This window comes from Magallana gigas, chromosome 8 (assembly GCF_963853765.1).
Source record: "Magallana gigas chromosome 8, xbMagGiga1.1, whole genome shotgun sequence".
In the NCBI taxonomy this organism is placed as follows: domain Eukaryota; kingdom Metazoa; phylum Mollusca; class Bivalvia; order Ostreida; family Ostreidae; genus Magallana; species Magallana gigas.
The window spans coordinates 33569645-33584770 of record NC_088860.1 but is presented as its reverse complement, the minus strand read 5'-3'; the positions used below and the strand labels follow the sequence as shown (position 1 = coordinate 33584770).

At 33.7% G+C, this 15126-nt stretch overlaps 1 protein-coding gene across 2 annotated transcripts in view; it reads left to right on the top strand.

Annotated features, from left to right (window-relative positions):
• Positions 1-15126, top strand: part of LOC105336419 (vitamin D3 receptor) — a 101704-nt gene that overhangs the window by 6348 nt on the left and 80230 nt on the right. The gene's annotated exons all lie outside the window — the stretch shown is intronic.

The window sequence follows — 15126 nt, the reverse complement described above, 5'->3', positions numbered from 1 at the left end:
AAAACTGATTTCTTTTTTATTCCGCTTGTTTTACATAGAAGTAACGTCTGGATATATCATTCACAATAATTATCACATCCACTATTTTTTATATGTGAGAGAAGTAATGTCTTACAGTTAAATTGATACATGTAAATCAAAACGGAAGACCTTTTTGTTGCTTTTGCAACAAGAGTCTAGTTATTATTATTATTTTTTTTTGTCCGTTTTTTGTCCACAAGATTTCTAAGAGATGGCTGGATGGATTTTCTTGAAATTTTCAGGACTGACAGAAAATTATAATATCTCCAGGCGTTTTTTTTCATTTTTTCAAAATTCACTTCCTGTCGTCCGTTTCCTGTCCCGCGACAAAAAGCTATGGACAATGAGATCTCAGAAACGATAAAGACTTGAACATCCAAACTTTGAGGGTTGATAGACCTATAGTTGTAGATGTGTTTAAACTATTTTGTTTTGTTCGTCGTAACTTCCGGTCGTCACCGGAAGCTCTTCAAAAATTATGCTTTTACGCATTTAATATATTTCTCGGAGAATTGAAATATAAGTATAAATGCTTACATATGTCATCTATCCGATGATTAATAAACATAAAAATTCTACTTCCGGTGAGATATCTCAAATATCTCATGAAGCCTTTTTTAAAGTAAATGTTTGAACCCCGAGATCTCAGAAACTGTAAGTGATCAAAACACGAAACTTACAGGGATGATAGACATTTGATAGAAGATGTGTTTAACCGTTTTTATTTGGTCGACCGTCACTTCCGGTCCACACAGGAAGAGTTCAAACAAATCAAGTTTTTTAAAAGTTTAACTCGATTTTTCAGAGATGCATGGATGGATTTTCTTGAAATTTATAGGACTGATAGAGAACGAAAAAATCTCTTGGCATTTTTTTCATTTTTTCAAAATTCACTTCCTGTCGTCCGTTTCCTGTCCCGCGACAAAAAGCTATGGACAATGAGATCTCAGAAACGATAAAGACTTGAACCTCCAAACTTTGAGGGATGATAGACCTATAGTTGTAGATGTGTTTAAACTATTTTGTTTTGTTCGTCGTAACTTCCGGTCGTCACCGGAAGCTCTTCAAAAATTTTACTTTTACGCATTTAATATATTTCTCGGAGAATTGAAATATAAGTATAAATGCTTACATATGTCATCTATCCGATGATTAATAAACATAAAAATTCTACTTCCGGTGAGATATCTCAAATATCTCATGAAGCCTTTTTTAAAGTAAATGTTTGAACCCCGAGATCTCAGAAACTGTAAGTGATCAAAACACGAAACTTACAGGGATGATAGACATTTGATAGAAAATGTGTTTAACCGTTTTTATTTGGTCGACCGTCACTTCCGGTCCACACAGGAAGAGTTCAAACAAATCAAGTTTTTTAAAAGTTTAACTCGATTTTTCAGAGATGCATGGATGGATTTTCTTGAAATTTATAGGACTGATAGAGAACGAAAAAATCTCTAGGCATTTTTTTCATTTTTTCAAAATTCACTTCCTGTCGTCCGTTTCCTGTCCCGCGACAAAAAGCTATGGACAATGAGATCTCAGAAACGATAAAGACTTGAACCTCCAAACTTTGAGGGATGATAGACCTATAGTTGTAGATGTGTTTAAACTATTTTGTTTTGTTCGTCGTAACTTCCGGTCGTCACCGGAAGCTCTTCAAAAATTTTACTTTTACGCATTTAATATATTTCTCGGAGAATTGAAATATAAGTATAAATGCTTACATATGTCATCTATCCGATGATTAATAAACATAAAAATTCTACTTCCGGTGAGATATCTCAAATATCTCATGAAGCCTTTTTTAAAGTAAATGTTTGAACCCCGAGATCTCAGAAACTGTAAGTGATCAAAACACGAAACTTACAGGGATGATAGACATTTGATAGAAAATGTGTTTAACCGTTTTTATTTGGTCGACCGTCACTTCCGGTCCAAACAGGAAGAGTTCAAACAAATCAAGTTTTTTAAAAGTTTAACTCGATTTTTCAGAGATGCATGGATGGATTTTCTTGAAATTTATAGGACTGATAGAGAACGAAAATATCTCTAGGCATGTTTTTCATTTTTTCAAAATTCCCTTACTGTCGTCCGTTTCCTGTCCCGCGATAAAAAGCTATGGACAATGAGATCTCAGAAACGATAAAGACTTGAACATCCAAACTTTGAGGGATGATAGACCTATAGCTGTATATGTGTTTAAACTATTTTGTTTTGTTCGTCGTAACTTCCGGTCGTCACCGGAAGCACTTCAAAAATTATGTTTTTACGCATTTTATTTTTTTAACACTGAAATGATATAAAGGTATAAACGCTTTCATATGTCATCTATCCGATGATTAATAAACAAAAAAAATTACTTCCGGTGAGATATCTCAAATATCTCAGGTAGTCTTTTTAAAACAAATATTATGACAGCGAAGTCTCATAAACTGTAAGTGACCAAGACACAAAGCTTACACGGATGATAGACATTTGATAGAAGATGTGTTTAACCGTTTTTATTTTGTCAACCGTCACTTCCGGTCCACACCGGAAGAGTTCAAACAATTCATGTTGTTTAAGAGATTTACTGCTTCTGTTTGACAAAGTAAGACAAATTGATAGTCAATTAAGTCCTGTTGTCTAATGGTTATGAAATACTGAGAGAAGCAATGTCTTACAGTTAAATTGATACATGTATATCAAAACGGAAGACCTTTTTGTTGCTTTTGCAACAAGAGTCTAGTTTTATCATATTTTTTTCGGCATGGATCCTAAGAATGGGAGATTTTTTAATAGATATAATATAAAAGTCACAATCGGATAAACAAGCCATCTAAAAATGGTAGGATCGGGGCATTTTTCTAGGTTAGGTCGGGTTACCCTAAACACACAACTTTTTTTTTTAGGCCTAATTGGTCATTTAGAATTTGAGTTTGAATAAATGTACAGAAGCTTCAGTGGTTGATATTCATGTTCTTTGTGGAATAAAATATGGACTCATTGTTTTCTGGTTGGGACTCATAGATATGATTAAGAGGGGTCCTCTGGATCCATAAAGACCATTTATTAAAATGAATCACTGAGTGATCATGACCGCAGGTAGACTGCAAGCCCTGCCATTGCTTTCAAACCTGAGATTAAGACCCACCTGAGATTCACCACCTGTTAAAAATGTTTATGAAATTTATTTGAAATAATGAATTCAGAATAAAGAGCTTGTAAGAGGATGTTTCAAATTTATTCACATCATGGTTACTGTATTTAATTAAATCATATAACGTTTAATCCAATTTTAGAAAGATTGTATACATGATGTAAAAGTAATCTAGATAATTTAAGTTTACCGGTATTTAAAAATAAGCTGCATGTACGAGGGTTTGTTTGAAATTATTGAGATATTAATTAATTACTCTTTAATTACCTCCTAAGAAAAAAAGACAAATCATTGAAATTTCACCAGAAAGTAAATCGATACCTATTATTAACATGATAATTTTTAGGTGAATGCATGACTTCATTTTTTCAATCCTGGTAAGCTAACAAACTTACTTACGTACAACATAAGGTGCTAATTATTTATCATTAAATTATATGGATAAAATTGAAAAAGAAAATAGTTTTGCTACCTACCAAGTTAATAAAAGGCAAAAAAAAAGTTTATAGGTGACCTTATAGTATAGAGGTTGAATATGCATGAGTAATAATTAAGTATGAAAACTAAACTGTTTCTATACTGATGATTATTGTGGATCAAAGCAAACAAAGGATGAGGGCCAAAGTTTTCCATAATCTCTGATTTACAGGTTAAATATAAGTTAAATACACCTCAATTATTCTATTGAAATTGAAAATTGAGTTATTCCCCTTTTTATTTTGACAATTACATGTACTGTAAAGTGGAATCGTTAAATTTCGTGGGGGACAATTTTTGTGGATTGTTTAATAAATCTTACAGGTTTTTGGAGACGTAATTTTGTTTATTCTCTTATATCTACAAAACTAGATATGATTATATAAACCTATTTTATTAATTCATGGAGGATGTTAAATCGTGGATGAGAGGTATCCATGTATTTCATGAAAATTGAGCCACCACGAAATCTAATGATTCTACAGTAAATGAATCAATGGTGCACCATTTAACCTAATGTGGCAGTGACTGAGAACCAATACAATTTTGTTTTTGGCCTTACCATCTCAAGGAAGAATTACTGCCCTATTTAAAGCTGAACACCGCTCGTAAATAGGAACCGCCACACAGGTACCTAGTATATAAACCCTTCGATTTCGTTACACCCGATTGCACATCTGAAACTCGTGGCCGACGTGTAGTGTTCCTTTCGTTGTCTTTGGATTTTTATGCATTTAATTGTTATTTATGTGCATATAATGTCTGTTAATAATGCAATGACCAGTTCATTTGATGTTAGTACTCTCCTGGTTTGAAAAAAGTGCGTAAAACTTGACAATTTCATCGCGACCGAGTAACATGGCGAGGCAAGATGTACGTCCGCACAGGTGAGACCTCTACAGCGATATACTTTGAACTGTTAAGAGGTCTATGGCTTATATAGGGGTGTAGGAAGAGTGGTGCTGCAAGAGAAATATGGCGGACAGTGCCTATTTACGAGCGGTGTTCAGCTTTAATGATCATGTAATACACTTAACTAATATATCTAATATGGAATGTCCCATAATTTCTTGATTGTTGCATCTTGAATATATATAACCATTTGATGATTTACGGATGTTGCAAATTTCCAACAGCTAGTACTAAAAGAATATGGCTCTTACTGTCTGTATTTTTTATCTTATTTATTATCTATCATAGTTTTACATGTCTATTTATGATTTTTAAGTGGGTGTTAAATGATACATTTGCTTGCCAGTCAATTTATGTTCCATTAAAGACCAAAGAATCAAAGGTAAATGTTTCCCACACACTTTGCCTCTGGTCCTCTCTGATATATATTATTTCTCTTTTAACTGTATAGCTGCAAAAAGAAAGTGCTATTATATCATTCATTTATTTTCCTGCAGTTGATAGATCAATTCTTGGTAACTTTGTGTATTCTATGTTGAGTGAATTCTATTAAGTGTTCATCTAACAATGGTTTGACTATGGTAATTAAATATAGTAGCTTTGGTTTTGAAAAGTTTTAAATAACAATTAAGTAGTGGCATCATCTAGCCATGGGACATTGGGGATGTTGGTGTGGTTAAAACTAAATTTTATTCCAAATATAGATATACATTTTTAAAATTTCAAACTGTACAATATTTGACAACAAACTACATTTGAAGGAGTCTTGATGGTGAACAATTATACCATAAGAGTGAACTGAAATTTAAAGATATGATTTTAAGCTCAGCGAGTCGAAGTTAGGGGGAACCTATATATGCTATACCTCTGGTGTCTGGACCTGGTTAAGGTTTTTGTTACAGGTCCTGTATCTAAGTTATTACTTGTCCTATCTAACACCAAAATTGCATGGATGATGCATCTGGACCCACCTATGGACTTGAAAGACTTGGCTACTGAATCTGGGCCATGAATTTCAGATGCTGGAGGAGGTTAAGGTTTCTTGAGCAGGTTAAAGTTTTTGGTGCAGGTGCCTTTCGATAGCCATTTCTAATTTACTACTAGTCCTAACTGCACCAAACTTATATGGATGGTGTGTCTTAATCATTTGACCTGCTTGAACACTGAATCTGAGTCATAGGTTTTAGATGCTAATAGAGGTTCAGGTTTTTAGAGCTGGTTAAAGTTTAGCTGCAGGTATGTAGCTCCCGGTCTGAAAAAATTCGGATGGACGACCTGGGAGCTACAGTGCCTCCCATAGTAAAAAACTGCAATTTACAGCGCACAAAAAATTGCGCTAGTTTTGGACGGATTAACCTCATTTTCACACAAATTCTGTGAAAACAGTTAGTACCATTGAATTCTTCAGACAATTTACTACTGATATTGTTACTTTACTTGCCTCAGACTTTCTTTGAAACATGCTAACCAACCTCGGAAAATAAAGTATATTAATTCACGTCGAGATCGAGAGTCGCCATTTTTACATGTAAACAAACTGCACCACTTCACTTTACAGGGCTGGTGATCGTGTTTAAAAGAATATCAGAGGCAAGTGAAATGACGATATCTGTAGTAAATTGTCCAAGGAATTTTTTGGAATCAAGTATTTGTACAGAATATGTTCGGAAATGAGATTAATCAGTCCAAAACTAGCGCAATTTTTTGTGCGCCGAAAATTGCAGTTTTTTACTATGGGAGGCACTGTAGCTCCCAGGTCGTCCATCCGAATTTTTTCAGACCGGGAGCTACAGACTTGCAGCTAGTTAAAGTTTATAGAGCAGGTGCCCTCTGATGATTAAAGCACTAAGCATAGCTCAGTGCTTTATTGTCATTAGACTTCTACTTCCGGTGTATCGAATAACCGCCCCCTATGAGTAGCAGTTTACATCTTTTAAACGGGTTAGGGAACTAGTTTCAAGGGTTTATGCACATAACTGCACCAGGGGCTGCCAAGGAATGATGAGGAAATATAGTGAGTATACAGAAGCCGAAATGTTATATACATATATCTATTATATACATACAGAAGCTGGGTTAGTGCTTTTCAGTACTATCAGTACTTTGATTATATCTGTGTTATTATTGGTCCTAACTTCAGCAAACTTGCATGGAAAGTGTGTCTTATGATACTAATACACCTGACAGGCTCGAATGCTGAATCTGAGCTATAGGTTTTGAATGCTGGATGAGGTTAAGTTTTTTGGAACAAGTCACATGTTAAATAGATTATAGTACGATTTCAAACTTGCATAGTTGATTTAACTATAAAAGAAATGAATTGAAGAAGTATCTTTTGATGCAGAGCTTGATCTCCATTATCAATGATGCTAAAAAAAAAAACCCCTACCTCGTGCAAACTTGCCTGATTGATGTGTTTGTAGTTAAATGATATAACATGATTCCTATGATGTACTATTGTATAATTTGAAATGCTATTGTTTTATATGATATATTATTATAACCCCCCGCAAACAAGTTTGGGGGGTATATAGGAATCACCTAGTCCTTCTTTCTGTCCGTCTGTCTGTCCCTCCGTCTGTCTGTGCAATCGTGTACGGTCACTATCTTTCTTATGGAGAAACATTGGAAGTTCTTACTTCACACAAAGATTGCTTATGACCTAAGGGTGTGTCATGACCTTGACCCAAGGTCATTTGGACAAGGTCAAGGTCACTGGCAGAAAAAATGCCAAATTCGTGTCAGGCCCATATCTTCCTTATGGAGAAACATTGGAAGTTCTTACTTCACACAAATATTGCTTATGACCTACGGGTTTGTCATGACCTTTACCCAAGTTCATTCGGGCAAGGTCAAGGTCACTGGCAGAAAAAATGCAAAATTTGTGTCCAGTCCATATCTTTCTTATGGGGAAAAATTGGAAGTTTTTACTTCACACAAAGATTGCTTATGACCTAAGGGTGTGTCATGATCTTGACCCAAGGTCATTTGGGCAAGGTCAAGGTCACTGGCAGAAAAAGTGCAAAATTCGTGTCCGGTCCATATCTTCCTTATTGAGAAGCATTGAATGTTTTAACTTCACTCAAATATTGCTTATGACCAAAGGGTGTGTCATGACCTTGACCCAAGGTCAATTGTGAAAGTTCAAGGTCATTGTTTCAAAAAAGCTAAATTCTGTCTGAGTCATGTCTTGTATTAATGGAAATATTAGAAGCTAAAATTTGACACAAAGCCTGCTTGTCTCAGGCCACAGAAAACTATTTTTAGATTCTCATCCCCGTCTCTCTGAAAATGGCCTGCCCCGATTAATTTTTTTTAAGGAAAAAAAAATGTGATTCGGGTCATGGTTGTTAATGGAAGGATGCAAATGTCCTCATGCATTAACAGTTAACTAAAATAAAATGGAATTAAATGATAGAAATTGGTTTGTTTACTCCTGTTAGCATTAACAGTTTTCAAAAAAAGATTTTCTATAATAGCAAAAATACACGCGTTATGATTTTTTTCTTAGCAGGGGGTATCAATTGTGAGCTTGCTCACAGTAATGTTAGATATTGAAATCTGATTGGTTTAGACGCAGTTGATAATCTGTTCTATTACCCTCAGCGTTAGCAACACACTTTGCCATGGGTAACACAATGAATTGTTACATGCGTGTAAATTATGCGCATACAGTTCGCCGTAGAATTCACGAAGCCTCCCAAACAAGCACTATTTATATAATATTTACATTTTCAACAGTCTTTGTCTGTGATAACATTATGAATCAATTTTGAACCCTAAAACCAAATAACTTAATAAAACATGAGTGACAAAAAATGGGCATGTACATTCTTATAGCATAACCGAATAACGGTATTGGCTGTGCTGCATAGTAATACATAGCATGTGCTACATAAAAAAATTGTGGTTTTAAAATGATGTTGTTTTAAAGTGTACAAGCTGGAAATATTGTAAATTTAAGTAATAAGGAATCATCCTTTGAATATTATAAGGTGATAATTTCGGTCGGAGTGTGGTCAAATCTATCATGATGCCCTTTGGGCTTTATTGGATTTGACCACGCCCCGACCAAAATTATCAACTCATAATACTCAAAGAATGATTCCTTATTCCTTACATATTACATCATGTATTATATTGTGAAATATTATATAATACAATATGATATTGTAACAATTTTTTTGTATATTATGATATTGTATCACATGATATTGTTTCATATGATATGATATTGTATCATGATGTAATATTGCATGATATATAATATTGTAGCATGATGTAATATTGTATAATATAATATTGTTATATATAATTTAGTATTATGTCACATGAAATTGTATCATATTATATTTCAATATGTAATATTGTATCAATTTGATGTATAATATGATCATATTGTATTACATGATATATTATATTACATGTTATTGTATGATATGATACAATGTTGTATCAAATTATATTGTATCTTAAGGTACAAATCATATCATAAAATCATATATGGTACAATATCATACAATACAATATCATATTGTATCATACAATGATTATGATTATAATATTATTTTTAACATATAATATAAGATGTTTTGTCAAAACAGTATCCATGAATATCTAAGATCATTCACAATGATTTTCATATAATACGATAAAGTGGTCTCAAAAAGATGATGCCTAGTCTCAGTGAGCTTTGTAATCTGTGATGACCTATGTTTTTACATACAAACTATCATTAACTTAAAAAAAAAAACCCTTAGATTTTGACTTTTGAATGTTAATTCCTATATTTTTAGATGGAGCTCTTCTTCCAAAGGAGATCAATTATAGTGTAAAAAAATGGTCATGACCATCCAGCCCTCTTAATTAAATATTCTTTAAAACAATCATGTGATAAATTGAAGACTCAAATACTGTACAGGAGCCTAAAAAATACTGGAATTTTGATGAAAATATTACTGTACACTGCCCATCGAAATAGGTACTAAAAATGATACAAAATGTTGCTTAATTGAATTCATTAGTATCATGATAAGATTGGAATTAAATTTATGCAAAAACACTGACTGTTTTCACGAAAAGCTTTCCTTCAAATTCACTTGATCATTCTGTGAATTGCGATAAATTAAACCAAGGATATTTGATTACTTGTTATATGTTTTAGAAAAAAACAAAAATAAATGACACTAACAGTAGCCACTTTCAAAACTTCCTTCAAGTGACCACTTAAAACTATTAAGGTTTACGCAAATTCTGCAGTTTGGTAAAAGAACAATTTTAGTCACCTGAGTCATGAAGAATGGGCAAGTGCCCAAGGATTTGCAATGGGCATGGTAGTCACTGCCTTTGTTCCACAGCAGGCCTCTACTCGAGATAGAATTGGATAGCTCTTACTACTGCTATTATTTTCAAGTGCAGTTTTTTAAGTCACCTAACACAAGCAAGGGTACCCCACACTTGCTCCAGAACACTAGCAGGAATATCTTCTCACTGACGCTCTGCCGCAACCACATCCAATAGACCAATCCACACTTTACAAAAGTTATGTCCCTTGGCCGCCATTTTTGGGGAAAATCCCATAGGTTTCTCACAGTGGCCTTTATATTTTAGTGGTTTGTAAATTTGTCCATTGACAATAAAATTTCGTTTCCATTTAGAATTTTGATTGCCCAAGGATGGGGCAACCCACACATAGAAGGAATATTAAGTAAATTATATTTTTTCATAGGACACCCAAAAATTTGGTAGAATAAAGAAGGAAGAATAAATAAGAAGGTTTTTCCCTTTTGACTTTTGGGTTGACCCCACAAATGTAAACAACTTCTGCCAAGTGTGGATTGGACTGTATAAGCACTTGTATTGATACATGTACGACACTGAGCAGTGATGACCATGACTCACTCATAAGTATCGTAGGGTACTCTACCTTATATGGATAGCATTATTTAACTATGACAATATTTACGTCAAACAGATTCTCCAATCCAGTGAATGAGTCGCAAAGCATGATGGTCTACGACGTGTTTACAATTCAACGAACGCACATGGTTTTTTGTCTGTTTTATACTGTACACAATATTTAATTGCTTGCTGGAAAATTTGTACATCTTGATTTTTACCTTAGAAGGCAAAAAAGGAAAGACTGCGTACCATTACTTTTGTTCCATGCTCATATCGAAAAATACTGTTGTTTTAGTTGATCAATTGATGCTTCAAAAATTGATCAGTATCATAAGACTGGCAAACATACACATTTGTTTTGCCTCAGACTAGAATGTCTCGACGTCATTGGATGAATCGCGTCACGTGATTGCCTTATAAATTTCTTTACACGGCGAGCGTCAAAATTTATACGGCAACATGGCGGCCGTAACGTTCTTTGAGCTCAGTTTTTTAGCTCACCTGAGCTGAAAGCTCAAGTGAGCTATTCTGATCACATTTTGTCCGTCGTCCGTCTGTCCGTCTGTCTGTCCGTCCGTCCGTCTGTAAACTTTTTACATTTTGAACTTCTTCTCTAAAACCGCTTATCCAATTTCAACCAAATTTGGCACAAAGCATCCTTATGGGATGGCGAATACAAATTGCAGAAATAAAAGTCCGATCTGTATTCAAAGCGGAGAAAACCTTGAAACTGTAGAAAAAGGGGGGTGCATTTTTAAAAATCTTCTTCTCAAGAACTACCGAGGCAAATTCAACGTAGTTTAGCATAAATTATCCTTATGGGAAGGAAAATATAAAATGCAAAAATTAAGGTCTAATTCAGTTTCAAATCTGAGTTATTACGAAAATAATGATAAAGGAAAGGCGTGTTCAGCTTCGGTTCGGTTCGGCATCCGGTAAAATGGGTAGGCAAGACTTGGCCTGGTCAAAACAAAAGATTGGCAGTTATTAATCTGCCAATCTCATTAAAATTTCAGGATATTTGATGGACCAGTTATATTTGTATTCGCTGTAAATATTGCCGCAAAATAATGCGTATTTGGAATTGACGATTGCCGATCTGCCCCGGCTTTTATTTTGCCACGGCCCGGGTTTGCATACCCATTTTACCAAGACTCGTATTCCATACTTCTAAAACGAGGTTCTTTGTTTAAAGCAGCCATGACATTATACGAAAAAGGGTCGATCTGACTATGATGAATTTGCTTGTTATGCAACAGTTCGTGTATGAAGGGAAATTTTTGAAACATGCAAAATATATTGGTGCCGGTTTTGTGAAGTAAATTGAGGCTAAATATTTCAATGCGTTGACAGATTTCACACATGACGTTGGTGTTAGCTTGTTCTGATTTTCGTTTCGTTTTCATATTTATGCTTTGTAATTTAACCTGGGAACTCTTGTATTTCGTGATTTTTACGTATCAATTCAAACAGAGACTTCGGTAAATCAAACAGTTAACTGTTTACCTGCGCAAATTAAGCAAAATCTGATGTATCAAAAAAGTACTGAAATACAATTCATTCTATCGGTAATTCGGCTTTATCTTTTGCGTAATGGTAGATTAATGCAATAGGTTTTGTTGAGATCGATGCTCGGCATTTTCTCGAGTTTATTCAGTTTAAATAGAGTTTGATATCGCTGAAGGAAATATGTAGGTATATATACATGTATATATATGATTCATTTCGAAAAAATAAATTGTGTTCTTTATTTGTTATAGTGCATGCATGTTTCTTGTGTTTAATTGTTTACAATTTCTATTTACTAACCATATTTGAGTGTTAAGCTTCGAATTATAAGCAAGATACAGAGATTTGCTTACAATTCTATGTTTGTACACAGATCTTAAAAACTAAAGATTGAAAAGGTAAAAAATTTGTCAATATTTATTAATATATCAATATTTATTAAGAAGTCTGTTCTGCCAGAAACCAATTTTAACAACTTATTGTATTGTAAACTTAACCTTTTTTCGTCATTATTACTCCTACTGTACATGTGATCCTTGACTGTGTTTGTGTACATTTGTATAAACTGATTTTGAACCTTAAATACCAATGAACTGGTCTTGAGTGAATAAAAGAATTGAAAATCTTAGGCCATTCTTTTTTTCCATTTTAAATGCTGAATAGGAAATACCAAGTTAAAAATCTTAAGCTGAATGTAATAAAGTCATATCAACAAAATATGACTGAAACCTAGGGAAACTGTGAGCTCTGTATCTTGCTTATAATTCTACGATTGACGCTGAAATTTTGGTTGAACATTAGAAATTCTATATGAATTAGAGTATGTTAAATACTTGTACAAACAAAATAAAAGAATGATATTCTGTATATACCTACTCTCTGGGGTCCCCTCATTATACAATAAATAATGTGAAATCTACATCAATTTTGATAGTTTTTCAGACACGAGTAAATAAAAACGACTTCTTTAAAACAGTTTCCATAGTTCTGACACATTTCTGTTATGGGGATAAAATAATTATCGCTATTCCTAAGAAAATATCACAGCGGAAAATTATCCTGGTTTGTACGCGAGGTAAATAACAGTCATTTAATTATAATGGAGAAGACAAATTAAATTTTTGAATGTTTTAATTTGAGGAATTGAGCACATTGAGGTACAATTTTCTTCTTCACATCTGTACATGTAGGATTTTTAAAATAAAATACAATAACTATTATATATTTTTTTTAAATACAATAACAAGTAAGTAGTTGATGAAACAAATGTACCTATATGCTCTCATATATTTTGATCGCTTTACAAAGTGGGGGGGGGGGGGCAGAACGAAAATATAGGGAATTGGAAGTTTTATACAACTTAACAGTGTACCCCTACCAAATGTTTAGTTTTATATCTTGCGTAGGATTTTCTTATTCTGGTAAAAAATAGTATTTCATAAAGGTACAATGTCAAATATTACGTGTATGCAAAAATAAGTGTAAAATTCGAATACTTGACAATATTTATTTTTTGTTATTCTACCGAGGGACCATATGGCACAATATCTTTTGAACGCCAATTGTTGCTCAGGTGAGCGATGTGGCCCCATGGGCCTCTTGTTTACAGAAACGCTCAACCATACTTTTGATTTTTAAGCCCCAAAATATTTAGAGTGGCCCCCCTTTGCCCGTGACGTAATATTACGATCCTACAATGGCATCCAGGTTTGCACAAACGACTGACAAAGAAGGTAAAAAACGAGAGAAATAATAAATAAATAAAGTTCATTTCATTTCATTTCATAGATTAATCAAACCAAATTGCAGTTTTTAGCTCACCTGAGCTGAAAGCTCAATTGAGCTTTACTGATCACTTTTTTGTCTGCTGTCTGTAAACATTTTTACATTTTCAACCTCTTCTCCAGAAACATCAAGCCAATTTCAACCAAACTTGGCATATAGTTCTAAACTATATAAACATATAGTTGTAAACTTGCATGGCTGGTGCTTATGATACCAGTACTTAAAATGCACTTGGCAGGCTTGAATGCTGAATCTGAGCCATAGGTTTTGGATGCTTGATGAAGTTAAGGTTTTTGAGCAGGTTAAAGTTTATGTAGCAGGTACCCTTTGATGACTATAACTTTGTAATTAATGGTACATGTACTTGCAATCAGCATGGCTAATGGGTCTAATGTACTGATACACTTGACAGGCTTGAATGCTAAATCTGAGCCATATGTTTCAGATGCTTAATGAGGTTAAAGTTTTTGAAGCTAGTTAAAGTTTTTGAAGCAGGTGCCCTTTGATAGACAATTCTTAGTTATTTTTCGTTCAATCTCTACCAAATTTGAATAGATGATGCATATGTATCTTGTTATTCTGAATCAGAACACTTAACAGGCGCGGATGCTGAATCTTAGCTGTAGGTTTTGGATGCTGGAGTAGATTATGTTTTTTGGAGCAGTTCACATGTTTGTATAAATGATAGTACTTTTATATTCAAACTTGCATGGTTGATTTAACTACATAAATGAATCACAGAGGTAGCTTCAGATATGGAGAGTGATCTTGATGCTAAGGCAGGTATAAGATTTTGGAACATTACTCAAATTGTGGTAGGGTCTTGGAACTGGTTATAAAGTGAAGGAAATTCTGTTTATGCCTAGTCAGGCTTAAACAGTTAATATAGCAGTTACTATGGATGTGTAAATAGAGGTAGCTTCAGATACAGAGCTAATAATGATCTTGATTATCTGGATTCTGAAGCAAGTACAAGTTTTTTGAGGAGTCAAATGCAAGTCAATTGTTGAAAAAAATATTGTCCCGACTAACTTGCATGGCTCATTTAACTTTGGATTTGAAACATAAGGCTAGCTTTAGATACAGAGCCTTATTTTCTAAGAAAACCAGGAGTTATCCTACCTTACTCAAACTTGCTTGATAGATGTCTTTGTACATGATATATCATAATTCCTGATATATGATCAATATTTTATAATATCAAATGATATTGTATGTTATGATTGGTATTGTAAAAGATTATGCCGAAATGATTTTGTATCATACTGTATTGTATATTAATATAATATTGTATTACATAAGGAATAAGGAACCATTCTTTGAGTATTATGAGGTGATAATTTCGGTCGGGGCGTGATCAAATCCAATAAAGCCCAAAG